The sequence below is a fragment of the Lissotriton helveticus genome, chromosome 1_2 (assembly GCF_964261635.1).
Source record: "Lissotriton helveticus chromosome 1_2, aLisHel1.1, whole genome shotgun sequence".
In the NCBI taxonomy this organism is placed as follows: Eukaryota; Metazoa; Chordata; class Amphibia; order Caudata; family Salamandridae; genus Lissotriton; species Lissotriton helveticus.
The window spans coordinates 379,289,369-379,311,634 of NC_136058.1; the positions used below are offsets into that span (position 1 = coordinate 379,289,369).

Genomic DNA, 22,266 nt, shown 5'->3' on the forward strand with positions numbered 1-22,266 from the left:
CAGCCCTTGAGGAGCGCCATTGTGAAGAGCTGTAATTTGCCCCCGGCGGCGCTCGGTGCCTGGAGAGGGCCGCCGCCGCATTGCTGAGGGTCGTAATCACCACCGCGACCCGGGAGCCTTCTGAGGGCCTGCCAGCTCCGACGCGGTCAGGCGCCGAGTTGCTGAGGCCCCCACTGCTGCCAGTGTCATCCCCGGCGGTCCTCGATGCCAGGAGAGGACCACCACCGTGTACCGTGGGCCGCGCTGGGCCCGGAAGAGTGAGCCAGGAGTAAACAATCCCCCTCGGCGGCCCCCGGTGTGAGGAGAGGGCCGCCGCTACCTCAGGGAGGGCCGCGCTAGGCCCGGTGAAGCCGCTGTCCAGCACCACGTGACGGGGGGCGCCGGCCGCGTCACCGGCCCCGCCCCCGTCCAGCGCCGCGCAGCGATTGGCTGCTGCGGCCGCGCCCACCGTGCTTGCTCCGCGATTGGAGGCAGAGGTTGTGCCTCCCCTATCGCCGCCCGCTGATTGGTCCCCGGGCCGCAGGAAGGCCCGGGAACAGCCTGCCAGCACCCGAGGGCTCTCTGAGGAGAGAGCGAGAGCCCGGGAACAGCCGACTGAGTCGCCGGAGGGCCCGCGAGAGTGCCAGGGCCCCCCCCCCCACCAGCCGGAGCAAGAGCGAGAGCCCGGGAACAGCCGACTGAGTCGCCGGAGGGCCCGCGAGAGTGCCAGGGCCCCCCCCACCAGCCGGAGCAAGCCCCCAAGGGGCCAAAGGAGATTCTCCAGGCCGCGTGAGGCCTCCAGGAGGACCGGAGTCCTTCCCTCACCCTGAAATCTGCGCAAGGGCCCCGGAAGGGCCGAAGAATTAAGGTACTCCTAGGGGAGGTGGGCGGGAGGCCGGAGAAGGCCCCAAGTTCGCCCCTCCCCGGGGAAAAGTTGAAGTTGGGCCCCTTTGGCCCTCATTACCCACCGAAGGGCTGGGGTTGGGCCAGAACATGTACTAAGGCCATTGGGAACCCCCCCTCAACTGGGCAGAGGCCCGATTTGACTGGTGAGCCCTAAAGAGTTAACCCCTGACAAAGGGAATGTGACTGCTTGTTGCCTGAGGCCTGACTCATCTTTTCCATAGTGAATGCTCATTTAGGCCTTAGGTAGGGCTAAGTCTGGGTTAATGTAATGCTCCTTTTAGCCTGATGCATAGTTTATCCGGGCTTAAGGAGATGTTTCTATATACATAAGGACAGGTTTTATAGGTGCCTGTTAAAATGTTTTACTTCTGTGGATAACAGGGTTTATCTTGTATGAAATGTTTATCCCTGCTCCGAGAAGTGGTTTCATCCCCTGCCACTACAGTGATCTGCTGGTGCTTACCAGATGAAAGGTTTTATTCCTAGTGGATGTAATGTTTATCTTTACCTCAGGAAAGGTTTTATTCCTGGTTATGAACATGCGGATGCCTGACCTGATGAAATGTTGATGCCGGTCTGTTTGCATTGGCCTGCCTATCTTACTTAAAGAAATGTTTTGCTTATGCCGAGGAAAAGTTTCATATGCATGAGCCAATTTTATATGTCTCCTGAAATGCTCTACCTAAGGTCAATGGAATGTTTTACCCTTGCGTAAACAAATGTTTAAATCTTAGCCTTAGGCATGGCTTAACCTGGCTACTGAAGCCATTCACTCCAGCTAATTAAATATTTTACTCCTGTCTAGGGTAGGGGTTCCCGAAGGCCTACGGTGATATGGGAAATCTTCTATTCCTATTAACAGGACGGTTAATTGACTGTCGTTGTAATGCATTCCTTGCAGGGGCGGGCTTCATGAAATGTTTATCCTATCCAAGGAACAGTTGCCCAGATGCCTAAAAGTGCTATGCTGCAGGGGTTGTTTATTAATGAAATACTTTACCCAAGCTGGAGGCAATGTGTCAATTTGCCTGCAGACATACTGGTTGATACCTACTGGAATGTTTACTGTTGTGTAGGGAAACGCTATTTTCTTTCCTGACAAGGTTATTGCGATATGCTGTGGTGATTAAAGAATCACACCCTTTACTCCTGTAGGCAAACGATTATTAAGAGGTGCTGCAGTGATGATGAAAGGGTCATGTTTACCCTATGGGGTGATCCCTCTGATTGATGACATGTTTATTGTGCATGAAATGTTCTACATTTAATGAACTGTTCTATCCTCATTTAGTGCCCTGCTGATTCCTGCTGAAGGATATGTTTTAATCCCGCCAAGGAGTTTAAGTAAAGTTCACCCTTGCTTGGTGAAAAGTTAATTGTTTTGCCTACTGAACAGGTTACTTACCTGACATGCTCATCCTTGCCTGATGAGCTGGTTGTCCAAGCTAAGTCTTCTATGAAATGTTTACTGCGACATGCTATACTGATTATTGAACTGCTCCCTTTTCTCCCCTCCAATGAAATGCTTTAATGACTAAGTGATACTGTGATTTTCCACTCCTGAACCTTAATCTTACATAAAAGTTATTTGATTTTTAATCAAACACACTGGAGTGGCGTCAGTCATTGCGTGCCTTTTATTGTCTCAGGGAGTGTGTGCTGTGTAGTCACTTAACACATAAGCTTTCGGGTGCCTACCTGCTCGTGCCAGGCTACCCCTGGAGAACTGGCGACCCCAGTTCCTACAATCCCCCACCCTGTGTTCCTCCCCTTGTATCACTTGATACTTGGGTGTTAGAGCATTCGTCACCAACCACAAGTACTAGATCATGTATTCTCTCTATCTTCGAATCAGACTCTACATCTGACTCAACCACACACGCATCTGAATTTTAGTTGAAAGGGTTTTTTATAGGCAAACTTTCACACAATGGCCAACTCTTTTACAAAAACTGCATGTGACGTTGGCTGTGTGACTTCTACTCCCCTTGGAATGTGGGGCATTGCAGCAACAGAAACAAGAGTTAGTATTCACAGTGAATGAAATCTCCCTTGTCGCAAGTCTTGAACCTCCCATTTTTCTACTGTGGTTGGTAATTTGACATGACTTCCCTGTATTTAAGACATTAACTGCCTCAATGTTTTTTTTTACCCAGCTCCCTTACTAAAATTTGCACATTTTCTATGCTTTTTGTTACTTTGATGGACTCATCCAGTGACGGGCTACCCATAGACAATTGTCAAACTGACACTCAGAAATCAACCTACGTAGCACAGAAACAGAACGGTCAAAATCCTCTTCAGCACCTTGCTTTCGTTTGAAGAATTTGTGCCTTAATAACATCAAGCTAGATTGTCAAACCTTGCTTTGAGTTCTTTTACTGCCTCCAAGTATTTATCCAGACCTTCTGGCTCATCCTGCGGTAATTCCTATAAGTGTTTGAAAATAAACCTACACTCGGACCAAGACAGTGGACAAGTAAACACTTTTTCCTTTCAGCTCTGAATCTTGAGACTCCTATTGCCCCTAAATATGTTTCAAAGTCGTTGAACCACACTCCCCTGCTGACCAGAGGTTCACCTGGTGTATTCATGAACAAGGGATGAGGTGGGGCTGCCTCCATAGCGAACAGTGAATAGAATACTTATACCAATGACCCCAGTGGAGGCACACATAATAATGCCCTTATCACATACAGCTCCACTGAGAAACAAAATTGTAAGCTGGTGTTGAAAGGAATAGTGTTCACATGAGGGGAAAACAAATAACTAGCAAACGGTAGACAGGTGTTATTAATAGTGAATTACCTGACCCAACATTTATTTTATTTATTTATTTATTTTGAAAGTTTTATATAGCGCGAACAAGATCTTTGCAGATATCAGAGCGCTTTACATAGAGGGGTACATTAGGGAACATAGTCAAACCAATAAATCAGAGGAGCTTACAGTACAAATAAATGAGGGCAAAGCCAATCATGTAAATCAGTAAATCAATAATACAAGTAATGCAAATATGCAGCAGTATCAGACAAGTAATACAGTTCTGTGCATAATCTTAAGGAGACCGAATTAATAGTTCAGGTGTATTTTGCCATGAGGATCACTTTCACTTCTGTCTTAAAGAGTGTAGTGGAAGAGATGAGCCTAGTTTCGGGGGGGAGTGAGTTCTAGATTCTGGGTGGCATTCCTGAGAAGGAGCGTTTATATGTTTTTTCCTTTCGGAATCTGCGGGGTTTCAGCAGAAGATTGTTTGTGCCTCTAGTGTTTCTAGCGCCGCCAGAGATTGTCAACTTCTGAGTGAGGTAGCCGGGAGAGTTCAGGTGTACCGCCTTATGGGTCATGCAGGCCATTTTCAGATGTATAACATGCCAAACATATCCAATAAAAAAAATCCTGCAGTAGTACTTGTAGAATTAACAGAACAGGTGGTTTGCATATTACCAAAAGAGCACACACCTAAAAATAAATCACAGTGCACGTGTGTGCGTACCACCGGGTTAAAGTTAGCTTTGGAAAAGTTGTGTGCATCAACGAAAGCGAATGCAAAAACAACAGTTGATGGACAGAATGCAGAACAATGTCATACATTCACCCCAGTACAGAGATCTGGGCCTAAATCCATTGTTTTTTTGCTCACCACATCACCCCAGTTCAGACATGGCCATATGCAAATAAGCCTTGACCCTGTGCCTCATGGGAACAGTCCATCCCGAACTGCCAAGCCTTGTCTTCCCTGGACCGGAATCAAGCATCCTAGGACCGGTTTCTGGCTATCAGCCGTCTTCAGGCAGGATAGCTTGACTCCAGTGGTGTGGAGAGCACGGGACTCGCGTCTGAGCATACCCGTGCCACTAGGGGTGACAAATGCAAAAATAAAAGTTGAAGGACAGAATGCAGAACAATGTCATACATTCACCCCAGTACAGAGATCTGGGCCTAAATCCATTGTTTTCTTGCTCACCACACCACCCAGTTCAGACATGGCCATATGCAAATCAGCCTTGACCCTGTGCCTCATGGGAACAGTCCAGCCCGAACTGCCAAGTCATGTATTCCCTGGACCGGAATCAAGCATCCTAGGACCGGTTTCTGGCTATCAGCCGTCTTCAGCCAGGATAGCTTGACTCCAGTGGCGTGGGGAGCAAGGGACTCACGTCTGAACATACCCGTCCCACTCGGGGTGACAAATGCAAAAACAACAGTTGATGGACAGAATGCAGAACAATGTCATACATTCCCCCCCAGTACAGAGATCTGGGCCTAAATCCATCATTTTTTTCCTCACCACCCCAGTTCAGACATGGCCATACGCAAATCAGCCTTGACCCTGTGCCTCATGGGAACAGTCCAGCCCAAACTGCCAAGCCATGTCTTCGCTGGACCGGAATCAAGCATCCTAGGACCGGTTTCTGGCTATCAGCTGTCTTCAGCCGGGATAGCTTGACTCCAGTGGCGTAGAGAGCACGGGACTCACGTCTGAGCATACCCGTCCCACTCGGGTGACAAATGCAAAAACAACAGTTGATGGACAGAATGCAGAACAATGTCATACATTCACCCCAGTACAGAGATCTGGGTCTAAATCCATTGTTTTTTTGCTCACCACACCACCCCAGTTCAGACATGGCCATACGCAAATCAGCCTTGACCCTGTGCCTCATGGGAACAGTCCACCCCAAACTGCCAAGCCATGTCTTCGCTGGACCGGAATCAAGCATCCTAGGACCGGTTTCTGGCTATCAGCTGTCTTCAGCCGGGATAGCTTGACTCCAGTGGCGTAGAGAGCACGGGACTCACGTCTGAGCATACCCGTCCCACTCGGGTGACAAATGCAAAAACAACAGTTGATGGACAGAATGCAGAACAATGTCATACATTCACCCCAGTACAGAGATCTGGGTCTAAATCCATCGTTTTTTTGCTCACCACACCACCCCAGTTCGGACATGGCCATATGCAAATCAGCCTTGACCCTGTGCCTCATGGGAACAGTCCAGCTTGAACTGCAAAGCCATGTCTTCCCTGGACCGGAATCAAGCATCCTAGGACCAGTTTCTGGCTATCAGCGTCTTCAGCCAGGATAGCTTGACTCCAGTGACGTGGAGAGCACTGGACTCACGGTCCAGGGAAGACATGGCTTGGCAGTTCGGGCTGGACTGTTCCCATAAGGCACAGGGTCAGACTGATTTGCATATGGCCATGTCTGAACTGGGGTGGCGGAGTGAGCTAAAGAATGGTGATGGATTAAACACAGATCAGTTGACTGGGGGCGAGTGTTTGATTTGCTCAAACACTCCGTCCTTCATCCCCTTTTGTATCGCTTTGTTCACCCTAAGTTGGCAGGGTATGCTCAGACGTGAGTCCCTTGCTCACTTTGCCACTGGATTCAAGATAGCCTGGCTGATGAGGGTTATGAACCCGAAACCGGTCCCAGGATGGTTGTTTCCGGTCCAGGGAAGACATGGCTTGGCAGTTCGGGCTAGACTGTTCCCATGAGGCACAAGGTCAGACTGATTTGCATATGGCCATGTCTGAACTGGGGTGCCGGAGTGTGCTAAAGAATGGTGATGGATTAAACCCAGATCAGTTGACTGGGGGTGAGTGTTTGATTTGCTCAAACGCTTCGTCCAGCATCTCCTTTTGTATCACCGATAGCGAAAGCACACCACTGCAAACAATAAAGTACTCACAAGTGTGTGTTTATGCGCCAATGCTACTTTGTGGAGACTGACTCCTGAATTGCCACTGCAGCAGTACACCCGCAGGATGCTCAAGGTAGAACTGGTATAAGCGAGTGTCACTGGGTATTCCAATGGCACTGGCTGACATAATATGAGCACAAGATCAAATGAAACCGCTGCACAAGCGCTGCACTGAATGTCACAATTACTCTCAAGATGGCTGCCTGATGTTGTTACGGCGCATGGTGAAGAAGCCATGAAGAAACCATTAGAAAACAGCCATGACTCCTAAAACGGCTGCTTTGCACTATCAAGTCAGTGATCCACAACCACTTCAATTAGCTAAGCAGTAAATAGGTGTGGTAAATCCAGCACTCAAGGGAAGGAGTGGGAGGTTGTGCGAGAGAGACTGCGTTGATTTAACACTTGCAGCAGCAATACACATGGAGGGGTCAGGAGGGCTGCGTAAAATGTGTCTGTTCATCCGAGAAGCCTCCAGAGCCGCGAGTGCTTCAGGGTTGTGGTTCATAGTGTAACCAATTGGTACACTTCAGGATCCCTCCAACCTCGGATTTAATTTCAAAGACGGACCTCTTGCCTCATGGTGAGATTACCTTACTTACACCTTACCTCGGCTCCTAGCACCCAATCTACACAAAAGCTAACAGACTGCATCCAGCATAAAACTGATTTGTGCAATCACTGTCCTGATGATTATCTGGCATAATACAGGTTGAAACAATGTTAACAAAAACAGTGGATGTACGGCCTCTGGCACTTAACATGCTTCTGTAAAATTGTTTCCTCCAATATTCATGTTTTGTACCATTCTAAAGTCATCCCCCTTTGCTGTTACGTTCACTCTTCCACATGCCTCACGTGTGCCGTTCACATTTATCACAAGCACTACTTCTCCACTTTATATCGATTGCACATCTATAGAGTAATCATACTTTTGTGTCCGAATGTATTCTTGTGCTTATTTACAAATACAGACCGCAATAATCAACTTTTTTCTTCTTTTTCTATGCAACTATTTTACCATGTGCAAATAATTTCAATATTAATACCTGTTGAGACAGTTTCATATGCTATTATACTCACCCAGGTCTCAACTGGGTATATTGGTTTTTCTTCTATTTTTATTTACTGTCACCAAAAGCAATGGCAGCAAGCGTAACAGTAATAATCACAAAGGGGTAACATTTCTTAAAGAAAAGATGGTCTGGCCTATTTTGGTCGCTGTGAGAGTCTGTGAGAAACTGACTCACAGGGTAGGTTGGAAATGGAGTAGTGTGGAGGTGGGGAAATTCCTCCTTTTTGAAGAAGTGCCCTCACGCACCCATGTGGGGGATCATGCTTCATCATCGGGCGTTGCTCTTAGCTGGGATGGTGCTGCAGTCCCCCACGGGCCCCGCGATAGGGCTCTTTATCGGAGTTCTTTAAAGGAGTAATGCCGTAGCGGTGAGTGTGTGGGTGGGAAAGGAAGGTCAGTGAGTAAAATTACCACAATGGTACCATAAAGAACCTTTATTCAGGAGTCCATGTGGTAAAGTTAAAATTGGTGACAACGAAGGCCTCAAGACAAATTATATCTGAAGAGTAAATATTTTCCTTCTGTTCTTTTGTCAGCAAGCGAAAAGTGGTAATGGCGAGTGAGCGCGTTAAGTCGACATGTTTCACGCCTTCAGAGGGTCCCTAAGGGATCCAGTGGCGTTTCTTCAGGACCGTGATAGAAGTGTAGAGAAGTTAAAAATAGGAATATGAGAATGCGGTATCCAGTATCCCTATAGTACCTATATTCAGGTTCTTAAGTAGGTGTCAATGCACCTAAAGGAACATCCTCTAGGAGTTCTTCGATTCAACCACCCCAGTAGTAAAGGCTGGCCGCATCAGTGTTTGCAGCGCAGTATGGAAAAGGATATGGTGCATCTTCCCGGAATACATCCTATCACCTGCCTGCCGCTGCTCAAATGCCGGTGACGTCATTTAACTTCTGTACACTTCTACCACGGTCCAATTAGGGTACCATTGTGGTTATTTTACTCACTCACCTTCCTTTCCCTCCCACACACCCGTACTCACCACTGCGGCGTAATTCCTTTGTGATTATTACATTAACCCCTCTGCTGCTCCGAACATTCTGCGCTGGTGCGGAACGTTCTATTGAGCAGGTGGGGCCGGAACGTTCAGCGGACGTGCGCAGCACTGCAGAGGTAGTGCATGTGACGTCCGCTGAACGTTCCCTGCACGAAAGGGGTTAACCTTGGGAGCGGGACCTGTTTACTTCTTAGCTCCCCATCCCCCCTCTTATGTGTTTTGTGGGATCAAGCGTAACAATCCCACCAAGTAGCTCACCTTGTAGCTAACAGTTTTGTAGTAATGTAAGTGCTGGCGACATCAGGAGTGTGCCGGTGAAATGTATTACTACATGGTAGTGGAGGACCGACTCACAGGATCTCCTCCGCTGCCAACACCGGTTCAACTGTCACATCTCATAACCATCAATTCTAAACCTCCTGCATTATAAGATTCATGTGAAAGAATCCCTATAGAACAAGATTCCAAAAGCAGACTAACTAATACAAAGCCACATTAAGTATTAAAATCACCTAGACCTAACCTTACCAACCAGGTCCCGCCTCCCAACAAACCATACTAACTTGACGTCAGCTCCCGCTAGGAGTGCCTTTATGGCCGTCAGCCAGTCTGCAATGTAATATAACCAATAAACGTATGATACCTTGCTTAATTACAGCATAATGTACAAACTGTGTTCATGGATGCAACGGTTAAAAGGAAAATCAATAACGTATGTTAAAAAAAAAATAGTGGCCATCAGGCAGATGTGAAGTCCTTGCTTTCCATCCGGAATTACACCAGGCCCTTACTAATCACCCTTCAGGCGCTACCGCTCACTAGTCACGCCTCCCCAACTACCAGCCAGGCATCACCAACTACTGACCATGTCAGTGGTTACCTGTTTGTGCCACAAGGGCAGCTATTATAGTGTATACTTGCAGCCAATCACAGGCTGTCTTGAGCTATTATAGGAGTATACTTTCAGCCAATCACAGGCTGTCTCGAGCTAGTTGGGGCGAGGGGGATGCTTGCAGCCTATCAAAAGCTGTATAGGACAGTTGTGAGGTAAAGGGAGAGGCATACTTGCAGCCAATCACAGGCTATCTGGAACTACTATAGAGAGTTGCAGCCAATCATAGGTTGTCTAGGAAGCATGAGTCTGCTGCAGCTGTAGCCAATCGGATCCGCAATAACATGGTCCAATCAGAGCCTGCGGCGCCCAGGGACCTCATTTAAATACAAACAAGGGGAAGAATCTCTTGTTATTCCCCACTGCAGGCCGACCGCGTCGGTGCCCGGGGACCTCCGGATCTTTTCCCGGATCACGGGGATTCATCTTAGCTGAAGGTGAGTTTCCGCTCCTTCTACAACCACCGGGCGGGGGTGCGGCCTGAGCTGCCACCTGGAGCCGGGGGCGAGCGTCCGGTCGGGTCCAACATATCCTGATTCATGGCGAATCACTATATCTCCCCGGTTCCACAAAGCACACGAATGTGTATTTACATAAGGGAAAATTTACCCTCCCATACCTTCGGGTCTAATTTGCGATATTTCTAGCTGCAAAAAAGACATTTGAAAAAGAAGCTGCGGTGTTCGAGAGGTGAACTTTTATTATTTACCTCACCCAACATGGCGGACGCGGATCTTAAGTAGGAGAGCTGCAGCGAGCTAAAACAACTAGAGCGCTGACCGAGCTCCTGGGTGTGCCTGTTGTGGGCGCCATGTTGTTGGATAAAGCACTATCACTTGTGATATTTCATCATCTTCTTACTCTGCAGCTGCTGTCTTAGGCACCTGCGTGGCCTTCGGTGGTGATACAATTTGTGCAAGTAGGGAGTACTTGAAACGTGCACTCCCATTTGGTAGCCGTTCAGTGTGCAGGGCTAGGAATAGTGTTTTTTTTCCCCGACGCTAATGTTATACTGGTATTGGGCTGGTCTGTTCTGCTTTAAAATAGCTACCCAACTTTTCTTCGTGTTTACTCTATAAAGTCAAAGTCAAAATAACTTTATTCGGTTGTTTAAAATAACAGCCATAAAAGCATTACACACAAAACATATATTGACTCATACTTCCATAAAAGAGATAAAAACAGCTTAGAGTAGGTGAATTACAAAAAGTTACAGGCAGAATGTACACTCAATATGTTAAAAGAGAATTTTCGGAGGATATAAAAAGGTTAGTATTTTACTGGAAATATATCTATTACCAGTACTATTATCCTTCCATACTATTCCTCAATTTTAGTGCTTATTTTAGAAAACTGCTCTATAGAGAAAGGAACCTGTGAAAATTAAAAAGGGCTGTGGTTTTGAGAAGATGTTTATTGTTTGTTTTATTCAGGAACATGTTGCTTTACTGAGCACATTACATTTCAGTGTTGCATGGTGTACATAGTGTGTGTTGCCACATCTTCACCTTCCTGTGTGTTTTTTTTTTTAAAGAATTTCCTTGGTGTCTCCTTAAAATGCTGGTTGATGAGTCACTGGCTGTGTTAGTTAGTAAAACTACCTGACAGTTACCAGAACTAGTCCAGTGCAAATCTGTGTTGTATTTATTTTAGTCATATATTTTTGCAACAAGTGGCATATTTATCACTTCATAACTGGCAGTATTGTATTACAGAAACCAAATCGTTCTTGATGCCAACTAGGGGCATGTGCCTCTTTTGAAACACGCAGACGGCAATGATACAACTGTTTGTGGTGAGCAAGGCACCTTTGTGCTTTCGCCCCTCCTATGAAGTATCAAACTTGAGAGCTATTTCAGTGCTGAGAACCAGATAGATTCTTTGGACACTGCTTAAGTTTGCAAGATAAGAGACCTACCAGCCCTTCAGATCTAATTCCACCACACCATCTTCACTTTCTGTCTCCAGGTCCAGCACTGCTTGGGGTGGAGCTGCTTGGTCTCTGCTCCGCGCTTCCCACAGTATTTAACTGAGACCGTGGCTGATGCACGCAGCATGTTTGTGCCCGTCAGTGTCCCGGAAGCGTCCAGCGCCTGCCATTTTGCTCCTTCTCCCCATATGCTTGAGGTATGTTTGAAGTATTCTAAAGATGATTTACTCGCCCTTAACAAACCCATCTGCCATTACACACGGGGGTGGCCACTTCTTTGGAATGTACTCTCTGAGGCCGGAAGTCTAGGATACCCTCCCCAAATATGTTGAATGGCAGCACCCCTACTATTCCTAATAAACCTACCCTTTATCTCCCTCCTTGTTATTTTATGTTAAAATTATTTATAAAGTGCATGTTATGTCTAAGTATCAAGGACCCCCTGAAGAAATAATTCTAATAATTCCTAGGTCAGGGATAAAGCAACAAACGAAATGTAACAGCCTAGGCAATTAAAGTCAACTAATCATAATAAGATGATGATAGAGAGGAAACACTAATTACAGTTCACATTCAAATATTTATTAACACAATTAAGAATTCCATTAAGAAACCACAAAGTAAACATTATAAATCAATTTACAAAAGTAGGATTAAAAGAAGTATCATCACAAAATTACAGATTAAATTCAGAATTAAAAAGTGGCACAATTATATCTCGACGCGCGTTTCGGCGACCAGCGCCTTCTTCTGGAGTTGCCACACACTACTAGTTTTGGCACTTTCAGATTTTTTCAAGCAATTTGTAATCCGTAAGTTTAGAGAAAGGGATAATATGGATTGATTAGGGCCGTTGAAAAAGCTGATGTTAAAATTCTTTTGTATTGGAGGCAGGAATCTTACATCTATATAGATGAAACCCCAATATAGTAACCAAAGATTAGTTACATGCCAAAGACGGTGGATAAATTAAAACATCCGAATCTGAATTGAGCATAAAACGTGAATAAAGGCTCCTGGTCGCTGATTATGTTGACAATAAACTGTATAAAATTATATCTGTTCTCTTGTATAGAAAGTAACCTCCGAATATGAGGATTACTTTACAGTGGCAGTATTCCACGATATGTAAGAACCTTTGAGCCGGCCAGGGGCATTGCACGGACGTCTTCACAGAAGTTGTTTTTTGGCGGTGACCGTCGAGATATAATTGTGCCACTTTTTAATTCAGAATTTAATCTGTAATTTTGTGATGATACTTATTTTAATCCTACTTTTGTAAATTGATTTATACTGTTTACTTTGTAGTTTCTTAATGGAATTCTTAATTGTGTTAATAAATATTTGAATGTGAACTGCAATTAGTGTTTCCTCTCTATTATCATCTTCTTATGATTAGTTGACTTTAATTGCCTAGGCTGTTACATTTCGTTTAGAGTGCATGTACACACATTGGTTTTATGGCGCTAACGATAGGAGTGACCAGGCTTCTGGGTGGATAGTCAGATATCTGAATGAGCAGCAATCATATGCCTGAGTTAAAAGCCATGTTTTGAGGAGCTTCCTGAATCTCAGGAGATCTGTGCAGGATCTGATGTCAGTAGTCAGGGTATTCCAAAAGCGGGGTGCCAGTACTGCGAATCTGCTGCCACCTAGCAGTTTTGATTTGTAATACAATCAGCAAATTTGTTGGGCTGAACGCAGATTGCTGGAAGGTGTCCATCTCTCGCTTTTCTCATTGTCTGGTACTTGGGGACTTCAATATCCATTGGGATTCTCACTCTGACACTATCAGTCTTACTGATATTATGGCCCGCTTGGCTTTTCATAGTCGGGTATTAACCCCACACATAGCGGTGGCCATACTATTGACCTAATTTTCTCAAACATTAGTCTAAGTATATTTGTTCCCCTCCCTCTCTCTTGGACTGATCACTTTTTAATCCAATTTGGATGGGCTGCTGCTTTGCATGGAAATCTTAGTTCTGACTTCCATTTGAACCCGGTCCTCTATCTGTCTTTTTATAAATGGAGTGGGCACCATCAACCCAGTGCTGAATTCCCTTCTTAACAGATCCCTGGCATCTGGGATCGTTCCCTCCATCTGAAAGCAGGCCAAGATTCTGCCACTTCTTTAAAAAAAAAAAATGAAACCAGATCGAAATATTTCAACTAACTATAGCCCCATTACTTTGCTGCCTGCTCCCTTAAAAATTGGGGAGAGGTTCATTAATCGGATTGGGAGGTGGTATGTAAAATTTTTGGGACTTCGTACCTGACATGTAAGTATGGACTAATTTGAGTTTTCCCTACTAAGAGTTCCTTATTGATTCCTCCACATGAACCCCCTTTTCTTTTTCTAAAACCAGACCTTGATTCTAGTTGATCTTAGATTGATATATTGAGTTGTCCAGTTCCATAGTAGATTTAGGGGCTTTTTAGACTTTAATCTTCTGGGATCAATTATTTGCAGTTACTTAACAAGAAACTTCTCTATGGAGGTACAAGGTTACATTCGAGTTCATGTAAAAGATATTACTTAGATTTAATTGTAGTATGCAGCAAATTAACATTTATTGAGCTACTGTATATTTTGTTTCCTTGTGATGGGCAATGAAGTAGACGTGGTGGGGAGGGGGCATGAGAAGCTTATTTATTTCTTCTTTAAAATGTGTATACACTTTTCATATCTTCATATTAAATTGAGATCCACCAGTAGTCTTCGAGCTGGTTGGTTTAGTGATAGGAATGTCAGATGGATTAAATCCAGTGGAGTACAGTTTGTGCTGTATAACTTTGCACCTAAAAGTAGTGAGAGGCATTTGGTTTAATGGTCAAATTCTGCATTGAAGCAAATAAAATAGATATAAACAGGAGCTTCCATGGCAATACAAAATGTAAAGTGCATATTTAGCCACATAGCCATAGTATCAGACAAGTTATTAATCCATTGTTAGAAATGGGATCCCTGGTTGGCCGAGGCTTGAGCCAAGGCCAGGCAGAAATCACCATTTCCAGTTAGGGTAGGGAAGTCACCCGCCAAGACAACCCCTGATCACCCCCTTGGTAGCTTGGCACGAGCAGTCAGGCCTATCTCGGAGGTCATGTGTAAAGCATTTGCGCACGCACCCCCAGCAACAACCTCCCGGGCCCCCCACAAAAGGAACTCCACACAAGATAAATATGAAAAATAGACTTAGAGATAAATACACAATTTACAAGGTGCCAGGGGCACGGGCAGGGTTACAAGGGAATATATACAGGACAGGGCCCTGGGACCACTGCCAGGAATATGCACATGATGGAGCTGGCATTTAGGACACATAACAACTGGGAGCTTCCTAGAACTAGTACTAGAGCACATAACAACCAGGAGCTAGCATTAGAATACATGACAACCCGGCGCTTCATAGAACTAGCAGTAGAACTCACTCTAACCAGAAGCCACATACATGAGACCTAGGATATTTAGGGAGGAAGGAATGACAAGGTACAGAACACATCAGGGGCCCCTCAGAGAGGCAACACGGGTTAACTTTCAGAATCACATTAGAAACAGGCCATCTGGCCTCTATGGGCTAGGACGCCCAAAGTCTCAATGTCAGAGCAGGCTGCAGGTAGCCAACAATAAACCTGAACGTGGCAGCTGCCCACGAAGTGCTGGGCAGCTGTAGATGAAGGTGCCCCCGTGAGAGCCTCGCAGGCTCTAAGGAATAAAGTGTAGCAGGGAGGGAGCCCTCTAGCTTGAGGACAAAGGTGCTGGGGTTCGAGCCTCGCAGGCTCAGGAGAACAAGGGTTAACGGTGGAGCCTCTCGGGCTCGAAAACAGGGGGGGGGGGCTGAGAACGAGCCTCGCAGGCTCGAAACAAATGAATCACAGGTGGAGCCTCTCGGGGCTCGAGAGCCAAGATACAGATGGAGCCTCTCGGGGCTCGAGAATCAAGATACAGATGGAGCCTCCCGGGGCTCGAGAAAGATTGACTCACAGGCAGGCGGGGGGCGGGCACCGGCAATGTGCCCCGACGCCCCCGCTAGCGGAAATGGCCCCCAGAGCCTCGTTCACTCACCGGCTCGGACAGCTTTCGGAGGGGAGCTCCTGCTCCCCGGGATCCTCCATGGCTGCGGGCGGCTCTCCTCTCCTCCCCGGCGTTCCCCTTCGTTCGGGGACCTCCGGCCGGGCACCCAAGCTGCTTCCTGCTCCCTCGCCGGTCCCAGCCAATCCGAGCGCGGCACTGGCGCAGGGACCAATCCCAGCGCGGCGCGGCTCGTGACGGGGCGGCGGCTTCTCGGGACTCTGGGAAGCTCGGGCTGGCGGCGGTGACGGAGACAAGCTCAGAGCAATGCCGGGTGGGCACCGGTTTGGTTGGAAGGGATCCATAAGTCGAGGTGGCACTCGATGGGAAGGTGAACCGGCACTGTGCCCCTCGGCAGGGTAGGCACCTGTCAGGGGAGTTCACGATCGGCCAGCGGCAGCCGCGAGGGGAAACATAAAGCGCTCCCAGCGCTAGTTACAGAGATGAAGCGCTCCCAGCGCTATAAGCCGGATAAGGCGCTCCCAATCGCTAGGGGTCCAAGAAAAGCGCTTCCCAAGCGCTAGAGGCACAGGGAACAGCAGGGTCCATAAAGAGACCAGGACCTTAGGTGGAGCACAGCAGCTCCTGGAAGGGAAAGGCCATCAGAAGTCCAGGAGTAGGGCAGGGCCCAGGGAGGCAAGCCAACCCTGAGCCCAAGCAGCAACACGCCCCTGGTAGATTCAAGTGGGAACAAGAACATTTTAGAAGAGGTCACAGCCTCTTTTTATACATGAAATTCCTTTGTCTAAAGGTGCTGGGTGGGGGAGAAACCAGTCGCAGCTGGTTCTGGGAGTATCTTGTTTTCCCCAGCCACCCTTTCCATTCATCAGGCAGGCCCGGTCATCAGACGCACCCCAGGGGGGTGGAGCCAGCATTGTGGGGGAAAGCCCAGCCCCATACAGGATACAGGCACAGCCCCTCCCTCACATCAACATGTTAATCTCTCCATTCACCACCAGGGCAGACCCACACAGACTCCTGGAGCCAGGCTCCCCAGCTGGCTTCAGCCAATCACGCGTCAGCATACTTACTGCACACCCACACCGATGTCTAGAAGTGGCACTTCCCTTCTAGACACACACACGCCGCATACATCATCTTGCAGCATTCAATCACACGAGTCCACACATACCAGACTCGAGCCTGTACCCCCCACGCACCAGGAACTATCGGGGACACACACATTCCCCATGCATTCCTGTGGGTGGGCAGGCTTCTCTCATCTACACGCACTCAGAGTGGGAATCACCATCCCAGGTCACATATAACAAGCAAAACTTCAGGGGTGGACCTGCCAGAAGGGCCCGGTCCAACATCCATGAATACAAATGAGCAGCCTATATATTAACATTAGTACCTGTGCATGTTTACTGGTCAATGGGCAGTAATGAGGACCGTGGTCAATTTAATTTAAGAGCAATTAGTTGAAGAGAATTAGTTGAATCTTCAGACAGTGCTTTATTTTTTGGGAGTTAATCATGCGGTATCCTGCAGTCATAGTATTATGACGTAGGATGGCATGCAGTGGGGGTTCTATTGTAATATGTATTATGTCAGTTGGGGAAAGGTGGTCTTCTGTATAGGACCTGCATCTGTGCTCTCCCATAAACCTACAACTAGAAATAAACATCTCTTACCTTCAACTGGTGTTCCTAAGCACCAATCTTTGTGTATATTTTGAAATTGGTCTGAATATTTGTTATAAACTATAAATACGCAATCACACTCTTCTCGGCTTCCTTTATGTCTGAAATCCATATAACACATGGTTATTGCCATTGTGCATTTTAAATATCATACTGTTGCGCCTCGGCGGGGGCTACGTTTTTTTTTGTCAAATCTGTTTTTATTGTTTTAAGATTACACTTTGACATAACAGGCATCTCATATAGGAGCTCACAATCGTGCACAAGTTCTATATCAATTAGCCCATCGCCACAATTCTTTACATGCATTCGAGCTTTGCTATGAAAAACAAAAGGTGCTCACCCAGGAGCTAACTTTACTACATTCCGCCAGTCCTGATGCAGTGTCTGAGGCTACCATTGAAAACCAGTGTGCAAACCTCCCAGTAGCCTATGCGGTCTGGTGCTGACCGTTCAACTTGATAACGCAAACAGATGATATATTTATGGAACACGGGAACAATAACAGTAGCAGCATAAACCGTGTGCACATTTTAACTCCCCCCTCCCCTTTCCCTCTATCCCGACCTTCCACCCCTCCCCTCCCCCGGGGTCACTTGTGCGCTCCTTATCTATGGCTGTGCTGGTGTGGTTGAATTCATGTCAGGGTAAAGCAGGAGTAAAGTGTTATCAGACTATCCCGTCAGTAGAGCGACCTGTGACGTGAGTGGAGGAGTGACGTGAGTGGAGGAGTGTGGCTCAATGGTTAGAGCGGCAGATCCTGATGCAGAGTTCTGGCCAGGGACCAGGGTTCGATTCTCGGGCTCAATTTCCTCGGACCTGTTAATTCTCGCCTTGGTGCCTATTCTAATCACGGGCCCCACGCTGCAACTCTGGGCAATAGCTTGCTTAGCCTCCACACCGGCCCCAACAGCGCTAAGGATGCCTGGCTTCTCCCTGGGGGTGCCCAGGAGTGGACACTTCACAGGGAAAGCCAGGAGGGATTCCACAGTGGTATGAGTATCGGCGCCAAGAAACCGCATAGGCGAACACCGCAAGGTGACCGTCTGGTGACAGTGCGCTCTATAAGTACCATGACATTTACATTACATTCCTCCACCTGTGTGATCGGTGGTGTCCTGCAGGTGCTGTATAAGTTGGAGGCAGAACAATGCCGATGTAGCATGTGCCCCCCCAGCCTTTTGGGAGCCTGGTGTAGGCTTTTGTACCACAGATGAAGTACATGTTGGGTGATGCAACAAATGAAGGGGGGTCGGCAGTGTTCAGAGTCCTTGTGATTTGACAAGTGCTGTGACCCACTATTTTTGTTCCATAGCCTTCGATGCAGACAAGGCTTGAGACGTTCACCACAGATAGGGCCACAGTCATGGTTGCAGCTGTTCTTTTCTTTAGGAAGGAAAAGGTTGGTCTGGCTGGATTATTGAACACTTGCATTTCCACTCGTTCTTTCGCAGGAATGTCCATTGGGAAGGTTGCATTTGAAGTGAGAGGACAAAAGGGAGCAGTCGTTCTTCCAGTTTTGTTTAGCCAGAACTCGTTGTAGAATTGTCCGATTGTCCCATCGGATGTGGCATTGTCTTTGTAGCTCTCTTGCAGGAGCATTAACCAAGCGAGGCAAGACCCGTGAACAGAGAAGGGTGAAGGGATGAAAGGAATGGAATGTTCAGTGGCATGTGGTAGCAGCCCACAGACCCAACAGTTAGTAGCATTTGCGGCAAGATTGTGCTGGTGCAACAGTTGGAGGAAAAAGTTGTTCCAGAATTCTTTGCGTCGTTCTCGGAGGCGTGGTGACAGTGACACCAGATAGTGTTCACTCTTAGTAGTGGGTTGCATGGTTGGTGACATTGTCCGTTAAGCCGGAGCGTTCTCTTCAGTGATCCAGACTGTGACCATTAGCAAGAGACTGGCGAAGGATGCTGCTATGAGTGCAATTGTCTTTGTGCTGTGAACTTTAGCAGTCTTGGAATCCTTGCGGCGGTTCTTCGGTCGTCCGGGTTCTTCCATCACCTTCATGGGGCTCGATGACTCACAGGACCACATAAGTTTGTCTAGCGTTTCTCCTGGTAGCATTTGTAGTGTTAGCTACCGATCTGAGACTTTTGACTCAGTTAGTGGTCTGTGTGTCGAGACGCCCTCCTTTTGTCGACCTCAAGTTGTACCCTTTCTTGGATGGTAATGTAGGGTCGGGATTCTGCCAATTCAAGTGTCTCTGTCTGGGTAGCAATTCAGGGCTGGTCGATCTTTCGTCAGGAGCTCTTCTTGGACGTCCACTTCCTCGCAGGTTGTCAGTGTTGGGGAGATCTTCCGGCAGTGGTGGGCATGGAGCCAATTTCACTTTCCTTCCACTCGAAGTGCAGTTCGGGTAGCAATCAAGACCTGCCAGGGGCCCGTCCACCTGGGCTCCAGGCTCTTCGTCCTCTGAAAGTTCTTTGTCAGCACGAAGTCTCCAGGTCTAATATCATGTCCTGGGCCCCTGGAGACGTCTGGTATGGCTTGCTGCACCTGTTGGTGGATAAGCATTAATTCGTTTGTTAACTTGTACAGATAATCAGACATTAATCAGACCCCCCAGGATATTGCGGCATAGATTTGCAAATTTAGCGGCACAAAAATGGATATTTAGCGGCACAAAAATGGAAATTTAGCGGCATTATTGCGGCACTTTATTTTTCTCGGAATTATTACTTTTCAGCATTAAATCAATGTAAACTGATTTTGCAAGTATTCCACTGTGTAACAGGCAAGTGTCTGCGATTCTATGGAAGCACAGCTCCAATCTGCACCTCGTTAAAAGGGGCCTTATTTCCCCCTGGGGTTTTCTAGCACCCATGTATGCACCCCTGCAGGGGCACCACTGCCTCCAGACTTGTCCATTTTAAAAAACAAAGATTTCTATTAATTTTTTTAACATTGAAAATATATTGATAATACAAATATGACCCATGCAGGAAGTCCTGCTTTGCTCCTAGAGTGCTTTACCAGAAAGTAATGCAGCAAATTAAGTGTGGGAATTTAAGATACAGTTTGTGAGTGGACAAAGGCAAGAAAAGTCATTTAAAAAAAACTATCGTCTTTTCTGAAACCCAATGTTCCAAAAGGGGCCTTAAAATATCCCCAGCAGTTCCGAAGTTCGGCTGCTGGGTAAATAGCTGCCAAGGTTTCAGATTGCTTGTGTGTGACATTTTCATAAATTCAGTGTAAATATGAGTGACACTCAACGACTTTGAGTGACCCTTTCTCCTGAACAAAATAAAGCAATGAAGTCTAGGTAAATAGCTGAATATCATAAATTACGCCCATTAGAGCAATTAGAAACTTTAAGAATATTTCGAAACTGCAGCAAAGTACCGGAAATTGGAGGACACTATCTTAGTGCCTTTGTAACCTGATTTACGTCCTTTGCAGCAGGAATAATCCTCTGCCCTTTTTTATCATGACAAAGTGCCGATCTTGCAACAGAAGGAGCATTATTCAGCAGTTAACTTGACATTTTTTATTGTTGCTTGAAAACTCCTGGATACTAAAGGAATTCAGCACCGTGCTGCATAAGTTCCACAAGCAAACAAAAGGATCTCTGTGAGAAAAACAATACATCACAGTTATCCTCATAAAATATGGTTTTGCGAATATGCGCGCTACGTGTGATCACAATTACCACAGACCATGATGGTGAACTTACAATTTTAAGTTTCCCCCTTAGGCTTCGCAATCTATCCTCACCCTGTCCCCTTACTTCACTACCTTCCGGTCCTTAGTTTTTTACCCCAAAGATTTGCACTCGTCTCTGAGTAACTTTCCTTGTGAGAAAACAGCTGCAAAAAAACTCTAGTCTCAGCTACCCAGGCAATGGTTAATTTACAATTGGATCAATTAGCGTTTCTCTGTATGGTTCTAACACCTCTCCTCGCCCCCCCCCCCTCACCCCCCCCCCCAACCTAAAGACTGTCCCGGCTGGAGAGAGGAGCTCATCATATTGGCACCACTTTTCTGAGAGCCATGCTGTGTGCCTTTTTAAAGTCACTCCGCACCTGCTGTCAGACTCACTATTACCAGACACAAACCCCGGTGTCCAGGTGTCTCAGCCCCCTCCCCCTCCCCCCTCACACACAGCAGGGTTACAGCACATGTCGAGTTCAGGAAGGATGGGCCGTCTTGCCATGCTCTTATAATTGAACACTAGCGTTCGGTGTCAGCAGCAATTCCTGGGGGCCTGGGTGGCAGGAAATTGATAACATCCTGCCGCAGCCTGAGCCGACCAACGCTCTCTCTGAGTCTCTGGCATCATGCGAGCAAAAGTCCTGTTCATGTAGGACTGACTGCAGCAAGGCGCCAGTAGGCGAAGTTAAGGGGCGCATTTGCACATCAAAGCCACGTAGGCTAAATGCTTCGATCTTGCTGCAGGAAGGGGTACTCGATGGCTGAACGGCAGCACGTAGTGGCGAGTGCGCGCACTGCCATTAAAAGGATATTGTTTTACTAACGCTTTTCTGTAAATATCGCGGCAATAATTGTAAATATTGCGGGCATCGCGCTAGTCTGCTCATTTCGCGATTTTTTCGTGAATTGCGAAATGCTGGAGGGTCTGATTAATATGTCCGGGACATCATTAATGGAGTCTGGTTTCGGTGCCGCCCAAATGTTCATAGGCCTGCCAAAGACTACTTCATACGGGGTCAGTCTGTGCTTGGTTGGGGTGGAACGCATTGATAGCAATGCCTGTGGGAGGGAGTCGGGCCATTTCAGCCCAGTTGTGGCGACTATCTTTGCCAGTTTTTACTTTAGTGTGGTATTGTGTCGTTCTACTAGGCCCGCTGACTGGGGGTGGAAGACAGCTTGGAACTTTTGCTTTACCCCCAAACCCTTTAGAATGTTTTGTATTACTTCTGCTACGAAGTGGGGCCCATTGTCGCTCCATAAAATTCGACAAAGGCCGTATCTAGGGAAGAATTCCTTCAGCAATACCTTTGCAGTAGCTAAGGCGGTATTGTCGCGAGTGGGGTATGCTTCCACCCATTTTCTGAAGGCGCACACAAAAACTAGGACGTATTTCAGACCAT

At 46.9% G+C, this 22,266-nt stretch overlaps 1 protein-coding gene across 3 annotated transcripts in view; it reads left to right on the top strand.

Moving 5' to 3' along the window:
* The first annotated feature begins 9,847 nt into the window (after positions 1–9,847).
* The window catches only part of LOC144806043 (uncharacterized), a 29,963-nt gene continuing 17,544 nt past the window's right edge, over positions 9,848–22,266 (top strand). The window contains exons 1-2 of one of the 3 annotated variants that reach the window (XM_078672497.1): positions 9,848–9,998; positions 11,530–11,688. The gene's annotated coding sequence lies outside the window, so the exon portion shown is untranslated. Of the gene's footprint in view, positions 9,999–10,374; positions 10,481–11,529; positions 11,689–22,266 lie in introns of those variants that run through there. The other 2 variants (XM_078672505.1, XM_078672493.1) reach the window with 2 other exon arrangements.